This window comes from Nycticebus coucang, chromosome 1 (genome assembly GCF_027406575.1).
Source record: "Nycticebus coucang isolate mNycCou1 chromosome 1, mNycCou1.pri, whole genome shotgun sequence".
In the NCBI taxonomy this organism is placed as follows: Eukaryota; Metazoa; Chordata; class Mammalia; order Primates; family Lorisidae; genus Nycticebus; species Nycticebus coucang.
In genome coordinates this window covers 94,362,215-94,374,341 of record NC_069780.1, presented here as the reverse complement: position 1 = coordinate 94,374,341, position 12,127 = coordinate 94,362,215, and positions in this window count along the sequence as shown.

Genomic DNA, 12,127 nt, shown 5'->3' with positions numbered 1-12,127 from the left:
AAAAAATTCTCATGCTGTTTCCATAGCTGAATATATCCATACAATAATTAGTTGTTAGAATTTTTTTCAAACATTGGCAAGTATCATATTTGCCAATGCTTTATTTTCTAAAAGTACCTATAAATTCTCTCCAAACACATAAGTATCCTCCCTATCTTTAAATGAATGGAAATTTTAAAATACTAAAAATGTCTCTACGTTATTGTATTAGTTCTCTATGGTTGTTGTAGTGATTTACCATACACTTAGTAGATTAAAGCAGGGTGCTAGTCACATCCACTGGGGCTGGTGGGTTTGAACCTGGCCCAGGCCTGCTAAACAATAACAACAAAAAATAGCCAGGTGTTGCAGTGGGTGCCTGTAGTCCAAGCTAATTGGGAGGCTGAGGCAAGAGAATAGCTTAAGCCCAAGAGTTTGAGGTGGCTGTGAGCTGTGTTGCCACAGCACTCTGTTAAGGATAACATAGTAAGACTCCGGAAAAGAGAAAGAGAGAGAGGGAGGGAGGGAGGGAGGGAGGGAGGGAGGGAGGGAGGGAGGGAGGAAGGAAGGAAGGAAGGAAGGAAGGAAGGAAGGAAGGAAGGAAGGAAGGAAGGAAGGAAGGAAGGAAGGAAGGAGAGAAAAGAAAAATATAAAGTTATTATTCTACCATTCTACAGGTTAGAAATACAGAATGGGTCTTCAGGGCTGGGTTCCTCCTGCAGTCTGTGGAAGCACATCTGTTGCCTTGCCTTTTCCAGCCTCTGAAGGCCTCCTGCCTTCCTTGACTAGTGATCAGTATCCCTACAGCCTCTGCTTCTGCCCTCACATCTCTTCTTCTAACTCCCTGCCTCCTTCTTTTCCTTTTAAGGATCCCTGAGATTACACTGCCCCCCCCTTATTATCTAAGATAAATTTCATTTCAAGATCCTTCACGTCATCACCTTTTCAAAGCCTCTTTTGTCACCTAAGGTAACATATTGAAGGACTCTTGGCATCAGGGTGCAAATGATATGATCTTCGGAAGATCATTATTCTGCCTACTACAGTTGCCTAGTGCTCGGTGCCTACTTCAACAAAAGATTTTCAGAGAAAAAAGTATAATACTTTTAATGTGTTTTAAAAGGGCTGTTCAACCTGAGCATGGTGGTAGGCTCCTGAAGTTCTGGCTACTCTGGAGGCTGAAGCAGGAGGCTCACCTTGAGTCTAGAAGTTTGAGGCCAGCTTAGGCAACGTAGTGAGATGACCTCTCAAAAAATAAATAAATAAAACAATTAGTTATTGGAAAATTGGATAACTATATTCAGAACATTAAAACTAGATCCATGTCTCTCACCATATACAAAAATAAATCAAGATGAATTAAATACCTAAACGTAGGACCTAAAATTATAAAAATTCAGGAGAAAATCTAGAGAAAATTCTTGTTGACATTGGCCTAGCAAAGAATTTACTTGTAAGACTCAAAAAACACATACAATAAAAACAAAAATAACCAAATGAAAATTAAATTGAAAATCTTCTTTACAGTAAAAGAAATAATCAAATGAGTAAATAGACAACCAACAGAATGGGTGAGAAAATAATTGAAAATTATGCAACAGAGTATAAACATTGAGCAACTACAATGAACTCAAATAACTCAACAGGAAAAAAACATACAACCCCACTAGGAAATGGGCAAATGACATGAACAGACTTTTTTTTTAATAACTTTATTCAAATTAATATTAGGGCACAGTATTTAGGTTACATTGTTCTCACTTCCAGGGTAAAGTTCCATTTATAAAAGAGCCCCTCACCCAGGGGGCGTGTTGTACACCCTCACAATGTGCACATTAGGTGAGATCCTGCTTCATGCCCTCCCTTCTACTGCCATACATCTTCCCTCCTTCTACCTCCACCCCCGAATTGGACTATAATACTGTTGTATTGGTCTTGGGAACATGTATTGTTTCTATATTTATTTCATGTTAGTATGGAGTATATTGGATATTTATTTTTCCATTCTTGTGATACTTTACTAAGAAGAATGTATTTCAACTCCATCCAGGTAAATCTAAAAGATATAAAGTCTCCATCTGTTTTAAAGGCTGCATAATATTCCATGGTATACATATACCACGGTTTATTGATCCATTCATGGGTTTATGGGCACTTAGGTTGCTTCCACAACTTGGCAATTATGAACTGAGCCACAATAAACATTCTAATGCAAATGTCTTTGTGGTAAAATGATTTTTATTTTTCTGGGTAAATACTTAGTAATGGGGATTATAGGGTCAAATAGAAGGTCTACTTTTAGATCTTAGAGGATTCTCCATACTTCTCTTCAAAAGGGCTGTATTAGTTTGCAATCCCACCATTAGTGGAGAAGTGTTTCCTTCTTTCCGCATCCACGCCAGCATCTGATGTTTTGTGACTTTGTGATGTGGCTCATCTTGCTAGGATTAGGTGATATCTTAGACTGTTTTTTATTTGCATTTCTCTGATGATTAAAGATGATGAACATTTTTTCATTTGTTTTTTGGTCTTTTGTCTGTCATCCTCAGAGAATGAACAGACATTTTTCAAAAGAAGGCATATAAAAGGCAAACAAACATGAAAATATGAAAAAATACATATTACTAATCATGACAGAAATTGAAGCTGAAACCTCAGTGAGATACCATCTTACTCTTGCCATTACCAAATAGTCAAAAAATAAGAGACATTAGACAGAATAAAGGGAAAACTTATACATTGTCAGTGGGGATTAGTACAACCTCTATAGAAAATAATATGGAATTCTCTCAAAGAACTAAAACTATATCTACCATTCAATCCAGTAATTCTACTATTGGATATATACCCAAAGGAAAAGAAATCAATATATCATAAAGACACCTGCACATGTCCCAGCACTATTCTCAATAGCAAAGATATGGAATTGACTTAAGTGCTCATCAACCAAGGAATGGATAAACACTTATGTATATACCTCATCTATACAGAGGGTAACAAAAACTATCTACATGTTTTAAGAAAGGAGAAAACTGTATGAAAATTGTTAACACTCAAGTCACATTTGACTTGTATAATTACAAGAGTTGCTCAATGTTACTTGTATTTATCTTTTCTTATTAGTATATATTGAGTCTTAAATGTGTATACATTTTTTGGCAACCTCTGGATATAGCATGGGATGCTACTCAGCTGTAAAAGAGAAGGAAAAAATCTTCTTTGCAACAACTGGGATGGAATGGAGGTCATTATCTTAAGTGAAATAAATCAGGAACAGAAAATCAAACAAAGGGTATGCAAGGCCTTACAGAACAGAAAAATAGACCTGGTGACTCCAAACATGAAAGAGTAGGAGAGAGGTGAGGTAAAAAATTATCTTGAATATAACGCATAGATTTAGGTGATGGGTACACTAAAAACCCATATATCACCACTACACAATATATCCATGTAACAAAATTGCCATTGTACCACCCCTAAGTCTATTGAAATAAAAAAAAAAAAAATCAAACAATTGCTAGCTGTCTACACAGAAGAAAGAAAATCATTTTACCATAAGGACATTTGCACTTGAATGTTTATAGCAGCTTAATTCACAGTCACAAAGATGTGGAAATAACACAAGTGCCCATCAACCCATGAATGGATAAATAAACTTTAGTATATACCATGGAATACTATTCAGCCATAAAAAGATGGAGACTTTGCATCTTTTGTATTTACCTGGATGGATCTGGAGAACATTCTCCTAAATAAAATATCTCAAGAATGGTAAAGCAAGCATACCATGTACTCAACACTAATTCAAAACAAGTAGATAAACAACTACAGGCCCCCAAGAGAGAAAACACAATTAAATTCTTTTTTCTAAAACACAATTAAATTCAAGAAGTGGGAAGGTACAATGTAGAGGTATATGGCATACCTCCTGAGCGAAGGACTCAACTACAACTAGGACTTCACTTAACAAATGCAAATAATGTAGCCCAATCATATGTACTCCCATATTAATCAAAAACAAAACAGAAAAAGAAAAGAAAGAACAACCCCATAAAAAAAAAAAAAAAGAAGATATATTTGGAGGTCTGAAATGTCAAGAGATGCTCTAATCTTTATACAGCATTTACTCTAAGTTCTATCTTTTCTGTTCTTCGCTTGTTAAAAATATACATATTAGGGCGGCACCTGTAGCTCAGTGAGCAGGGCGCCGGCCCCATATACCGAGGGTGGCGGGTTCAAACCTGGCCCCGGCCAAACTGCAACAAAAAAATAGCTGGGCGTTGTGGCGGGCACCTGTAGTCCCAGCTACTTGGGAGGCTGAGGCAGAAGAATCGCCTAGGCCCAGGAGTTGGAGGTTGCTGTGAGCTGTGTGACGCCACGGCACTGTACCAAGGGTGATAAAGCGAAACTCTGTCTCTACAAAAAAAAAAATATATATATATATACATATTAAAATTGTTAAATTAATTAAAAATATGCTAATAAAAGGCTGTCCAATAATCTTTATAAAGCACCTGGAATCCAAATGGCATTTTTACAACCCCTGCACATATGAATTGCATGTTTTATTTCAACAACTTAATTAATATGATTAACATGGTGAGGATTAACATCTCAATGAATCTATATATGGCACTTAAGGGACACACACAGGGACAGAACAGTAGTTACCATGCCACCCAGGAGTCACTTCCAGCAGCAGTATAGGAGTTGTCCAGTTCTGTAAATGACTGGAGTTCACTACAGCTATGTGAGTTTTTCAGTCCCTGGATGATTTTAAGTATGGCTGTCAAATCCTTGAAGTGCAGCTACTCAAGTATTAGTTGAACGAGTTTATTTCTGATTACTTCTCATCCTTTAATTCTTCCTAAAAGGATATTAAGAAGGGGCGTAGAATTCAAACTTGATTAAGGCTCTCATTCCTTTGTATTTAGAATCAGAAGATAAAAAGCTTCTGTTACATCTTAAGATTTATTTACTATAAATTAGATTCATTTACACACACACACACACAAAGCAACGTAAATGTAAACTGGAATTCTTTTAAAATTTTCCAGAGGAAAATAATGGGAACAACAAAATGTATTTTTCTGTGGATTCTTTCTTTAAAAGTAGTCACCTTTATTTTTCTATTTCTGTCCCAACAGCTGAAGTTCCTCTGAGAATGGATTGTTTAATCTAAAAGAGTATTTAGACACATATATTATGTCTCTCCTTTTGAATGTCTGGGATATTGGAGGAATTTAAAAACCATCTTTTATCTGAAAGATAAAATATAGTTCCATTTCCTGGAAGCCAAAGGATGTCTTGTAGTCTCCAATTCTGAGTTCAGAGCAGTCATTTTAGTCAGACTGGACTGTTAATACTCTTAGGCTGAAAATTCCTTTTGTCTCCTGCATATAACCCCCCTCTCATTCTTCCCTTAAGGGATCAAGATTTTTCTTAAGCCCATTCATATCAATGTGACACTGTAGATTCAGGATCAAATGTGATATTCACTGTTTTTCCAATTGAAAAGGCACAACCTCATGTTTATAAGATTGACAACGTCCAATCTGAATCATATTTCTAGTAGAATTATAGTTATATGTGAGGACATCATTAAATAATAAAAATAGATATGGGAATATGAAATAATGTCATTTGCCCCAACTTGAATGAAACTGGAGCCTATTATCCTAAGTGATGTATTTCAGTTATGAAAAAACAAACACCGTTGTATGTTGTCACTAGCAAGTGGGAGCTAAACGATGGACAAGCATAGGCACAAAAATATATACAAGACATTGGAAACCAAGAACAGGGGAGGATGGAAGAGGTGTGAGGGGTAAGGATTCACCTATTGGGTATAATGAATTATTCTGTTGACAGACACACAAAAAGCCCTGACTTAAGCATACGCCAAGTATATGTGTAACAAAAACATTTGTATGCCCTTAATATTTTGAAATTTAAAAACCTAGAATGTTTTATAATCTTAGCATGTTTCATTTAAAAATTTAAAAATGAAACATTGATTATTGCAGGTTATATGGGTTTCCTACCAGCAAAGGGACAAGGATGGCTTGGTCAACTGCTTGCCATGTGGATCATGCCTGTCACGGGTCTGGCAGTGGTAGAGGAGGTTTTGGATGGGCTCTGGGCTCCTTCTTAGGCCATTCTTCTGTGATTTGATATGTGATAATGAAGTAATAATTCAGTTCATCAATGTAATACAGACTATTAAAACTTCACAAAGAATTGATGAATGTAGCATTAGTGTGTCATATGGGTACATTAACATATGGGTACGTTAGGGTTTTTATTGCAAAATTATAAACAATTTGTCACATGTTTGTATCCCACATGAGTTGGTAAATTTCGTGATGGCTGAGATCATGTTTTATTCATCCATTTACCAAAAAAACACCTTGTCTTTAGAGTAGGTATTTTATACAATTTTACCACAAAATGTCATCTCAGATTGGATCCTACAATCAGAGAAATGATATAGCTATAAAATTAACAATACTAGAAGTTAACAAGAGCCTTATAAGCTGTGAAACCAATTTTATTACTTTATATACTATTCCCATATTTGTTTATGTAGGCTTACAAATATATAAATAAATAAATAGAAATAAAAGTAGAATAAAATTTATATTAATTTAACTCTATAATTTGTGAAGATATATGGTGTAAATTCAACAGGATACCTTCAAATTATACAGACATAGCTGATGACTGTACATTTTCCTGAATCTGAAACTAACTCAGTTCTAATAGGCAGGAGAGGATGGGCATGGTGGCTCATGTCCGTGATCCCAGCACTTTGGAACACTGAGGCTGGAGAATCACAGGAGGCCAGGAAATCAAGACCAGCCTGGGCTACATAGCGAGGTGCTATCTCTACAAAAGAAAGAAAAAAATTAGCCAGGCATGGTGGTGTGTAATTCTAGCTACTCTCAAGCCTGAGAGTAGGAGGTTTCAGTGAGCTGTGATGACACCCCTGACTGAACTCCAGCCTGGATGACAAAGTGAGACAGTCTCAAAAAAGGGGGAGAGGGAGAGAGCTATAGACAGTTGTATCTATTCTTCAAGATTAAAGAGGTAACTAGGTATGCCTTATCACAAATATTCAAGGGAAAATACACACAACTTTTTTTTTAAACTTCATTCAAATTAATATGCAGGTCCAATATTTAGGTTACATTGTTCTTGCTTCTAGGATAAAGTTCCATTTATACAAAAGCCCCTCACCCAGGAGGCATGTTATACACCCTCACAGTGTGCACATTAGGTGAGATCTCTTTTTCTGCCATACGTCTTCCCTCTTCCTCCTACTCCCACTTCCCACTACCCCTCAACTGTACTATAATAGTGTTTTATTGTTGTTATGGATATGTAATTGTTTATATATTGATTTCATATTAGTATGCAGTACATTGGATATTTATTTTTCCATTCTTGTGATACTTTACCAAGAAGAATGTATTTCAACTCCATCCAGGTAAATGTAAATGATGTAAAGTCTCCATCTTTTTCAAAGGCTGAATAATATTCCATGGTATACATATATCACGGTTTATTGATTCATTCATGGGTTGTTGGTACTTAGATTGCTTCCACAAGTTGGCAATTATGAATTGAGCCACAATAAACATTATAGTGCAAATGTCTTTGTGGTAAAATGATTTTTGTTCTTCTGGGTAAATACCTAGTAATGGGATTGCAAGGTCAAACGGAAGGTCTACTTTTAGAACTTTGAGGATTCTCCATATTTCTGTCCAAAAGGGCTGCATTAGTTTGCAATCCTATTAGCAGTGTAGAAGTGTTTCCTTCTCTCCACATCCATGCTAGCATCTGGTGTTTTGTGACTTTGTGATGTGGGCTAATCTTGCTGGGGTTAGGTGATATCTTAGACTGGTTTTGATTTGCATTTCTCTGATTGATGATTAAAGATGATGAGCATTTTTTCTGTGTTTTTTTGCCATTTATCTGTCATCCTTGAAGAACTTTCTGTTCAAATCTCTTGCTCACTTATAGAGAATTGTTTGCACTTCTCTTATTGTTTAATTGAGTTCTGTGTAGATTCCAGTTATCAGGCCTTTGTTAGATTCATAACAAGCAAAAATCTTCTCCCATTCTGAGGGCTGTTTGCTCTGTTTGTGGTACTCTCAGGCATGCAAAAGCTTTTTAGCTTGATCACGTTCTAGTTATTTAGTTTTGGTGTTGCTGCAATTGCTAGGGGGTTTCTTCCTCATGAAGGTTTTTTCCAGGCCAATATCTTCCAGTGTTTTTCCCACACTCTTTCCTAGAATTTTATTGTTTTGTACCTTAAATTTATTTATTTATTTTTTTGTAACTCAAATTTAAATCTTTTATCCAACGAGAATCTATGTTTGTCAATGGTGAGAGGTACAGGTCCAGTTTTAGTCTTCTGCATGTGGATAACCAGTTCTCCCAGCACCATTCGTTAAATAAGGATTCTTTCCCCATTGAATGTTTTTGTTAGGCTTATCAAAGATTAAATGATGATATGTGGCTGGGTTCATCTCTATATTATCTATCCAATTCCATAGAACAATGTCTCTATTTTTGTGCCAGTATCATGTTGTTTTGATCCCTACAGCCTTGTAATATAACCTGAAGTCTGGCAAAATGATACCTCCAGAACTGCTTTTATTTCTAAGAACTGTATTTGCTATTTGGGTTATTTTCTGGTTCCATATGAATCAAAGTAGTATTTTTTTCAAGATCTTTAAAGTACAACATTGGTGCTTTAATGGGGATTTCATTACATCTATAGATTGCTTTGGGACAGTAGTATGGACATTTTAATGATGTTGATTCTTCCCAGCCATGAGCATGGTATGTTCTTCCATTTGTTGACATCTTCTGCTATTTTCTTTCTCAAAGTTTCATAATTCTTTTTATGGAGATCTTTCATATCTTCTGTTAGATATATTCCCAGGTCTTTCATCTTCTTTGGTGCTATTGCAGAAAGGATAGAGTCTTTGATTTTGTTCTTGGCTTTTCTATTGTTGGCATAAATGAAGGCTACTGATTTGTGTCTAAATGGGGATGGAGGCGGTCAAACTCTCCCTGTTCACAGATGACATGATCTTATACCTAGAAAACTCAACTACAAAGCTCTTAGAAGTGATCAAGGAATATAGCAGCATCTCAAGAAAATACATAAAACTTTGTAAATCTAGAGGAATTCTCAAATGGGGCAAATTTGTGCCCATCCCATGAGACGTTTGTCAAATTTGTGCTGCCCCAATCTGGAGGTGCAGTGCTATGGGCGCTAGTAGGTAGAGGACAGAAGTGGGGTTGGACACACCACTGCCATGCACAGGTCAGCCTGTCCTCTCATATTAGAATCTTATCTGGTCTGAAGTTTCACTAGTCCCCATGTTGAGAAACTTAAACTGGGGAATGGCAATCTGTAGAAAATAAACAACACACTTATTTTTGTGTTCTAGAAAAATAGAACACATTAGTTTAAATAAATTTTTTACAAAATATTTTTACAAAAGTCTGCATCATTTTTCTTAGTAAAGTATCACAAGAATAGAAAAGCAAGTATCCAATGTACTCAATACTAATATGAAACCATTTATAAACAACTGCATGCCCACTTGAAAGAAAAACACAATGGGGAGAGGAAAAGAGAGGAGGTGGAGGAAGGAGAGAAGGGAGAGTGATTGGTGGGACTGTACCTAACGTGCATAATGTGAGGGTGTTCAGCACACCCCCTGGGTAAAGGGTTCAACTACAACTTGAACTTTACCTTAGAAATGAAAACAATATAACCTGAACATTTATACCCTCATAACAATCAGAAATTTTTAGAAAAAGGAAAAGGAAAAAATACATTTTTTTAACCTCTGGAAGAACGTGTTTGTTTGTTTTTTTAAACAAGTTGCAAATGGACTTGATATATCTGAATTATATTCAAAATACTAGATCCTAGTGGTTTTGCACATATTAAAAGTGAATGGTCATTGATTTTGTGATCTGCTGTATTTCATGTTTGGCCTTTTCTGTAACTCCTGTATATTTAATTTAGATGTTTGCTATTAGAAGGGCCTCTTTATAAACTGATTTTATATGTTATCTAGTATAAGAAGACAAAAAAGAACACATCCTATTTTCCAAATACACGTAAAATTGTATACCAGTTTTCACTAGAAACAAACTTTAATTTTTTTTAATGATTTTTGGCATAATCCAAATATAATATACTTTGTGGGACAAAAATCAGAGAAGAAAGTGTATGTTTTCACTGTGCTACTGAAGCTACATGACCAAGTTGTGATATTGTTCACCAGCCAGTGTGATCAAATGGCAGGCAAGATGACAGAAGTCGACACAAAATGGAAGTCAAAGTAGCTGAAATTCTAACAAAAATCACAGGCAGATTGTTAAACCCCCAGAAAACTGAAAAGCAGATTAAAGGCAGAAATAAATAAAGGCACTTTTCAAATATTGTGTTTTAGGCCTCTAGACTGACCTAAAGTGGGTAAAAATCAAGATGTGTTTTCTCCAAATGCAGAGAAGCAAATGCCTTCACTTTATCTAAGATGCCAAATCCTTTCAGAGTCACAAGACTTAAATTGTATGGATTAAAACCGTCAAGCTCAAATGAAGAAGTGTTATATGTAGACAATTATTCATGCACCACATTTTACCTTCAAGACAAAGAGGGCTGAATCTCCTTAAGGACTGATATTGGAAAATACACACGAAACACGGAGGTCATTTTAGTTCCAGAGGCGTTGAGTTGAGCAGTAAAACATGTTAGTGAGCACAAAGTACCCGCTTGTTTTCATTTATTTACCTCAACAGGAGAACAGAATAGTCAGCTCTTTAAAGGTGCAGAATCCGCTCAGCAATCTATAATCTATCCTCTAGCGACATTGCTGTTGTAGGGAAAATATTAGCAGTTAAAAGAAAGCAGTTTCTGTCTGGGCACGGTGGCTCACTCCTGTAATCCCAGCACTCTGGAGGGCTGAGGAGGGAGGATTGCCTGAGCTCAGGACTTATAGCCTGAGCAAGAGCAAGACCCAATGTCTACTAAAAATAGAAAAACTAGTGGTGGGGGCACCTATACTTCCAGCTACTCAGGAGGCTGAGGCAGGAGGATCACTTGAGCCCAAGAGTTTGAGGTTGCTGTGAGCTGTGACACCACAGCACTCTTCCCAGGGTAACAAAGTAAAGAAATAAGTAAATAAATAAATAAGGCAGTTTCTACTCAATCGATGAACGATTCTATTCCATGAATGAGCTAGGTAATTCTTTCTTATACAATAAATGAACAGGGAGGCGCCTGTGGGTCAGTGAGAAGGGCGCCAGCCCCATATACCAAGGGTGGCGAGTTCAAACCCAGCCCCGGCCAAACTGCAACAACAACAACAAAAAAAAAATAGCCGGGCGTTGTGGTGGGCGCCTGTAGTCCCAGCTGCTCAGGAGGCTGAGGCAGGAGAATGGCGGAAGCCCAAGAGCTGGAGGTTGCTGTGAGTCCTGTGCCGTCAAGGCACTCTACCAAGGGTGGTAAAGTGAGACAAGGAAGGAAGGAAGGAAGGAAGGAAGGAAGGAAGGAAGGAAGGAAGGGAGGGAGGGAGGGAGGGAGGGAGGGAGGGAGGGAGGGAGGAAGGAAGGAAGGAAGGAAGGAAGGAAGGAAGGAAGGAAGGAAATATATACACGCATACCTACATATAGACACATATTTGCATTTTACTACAAATTTAATCTTTATTAACATGTAGTATATATTGATGCCTTTCTAATCTTCTCCAGAAATCATTGTTCTTTATTAAATTTTGGGGAAAATATATCTATATTCTTAATTCTCCTTTGAGAACCGACAAGGTAGGTAGAATTCACATAGAGCAAAGGATGTCTCCAAAAATATATTTTACTTCACTTTTAGTTTCAGGGTTTTGGTCCAATATATTTGCTGAGTTTTAACATGTTTAGTGTATTTTACTTTGCTTAAAGCTATTAATTGAAATTATATGTAGACAATTATTCATGCACCACATTTTACCTGCAGACAGAACTGAATACGATTTTAAAATAAGAACAACTTGAATTGTAAACTGGAACACTCTAATATCCAATTGGTACTTCATTAAATCTTTTCAAAATTACTTAGAATTTG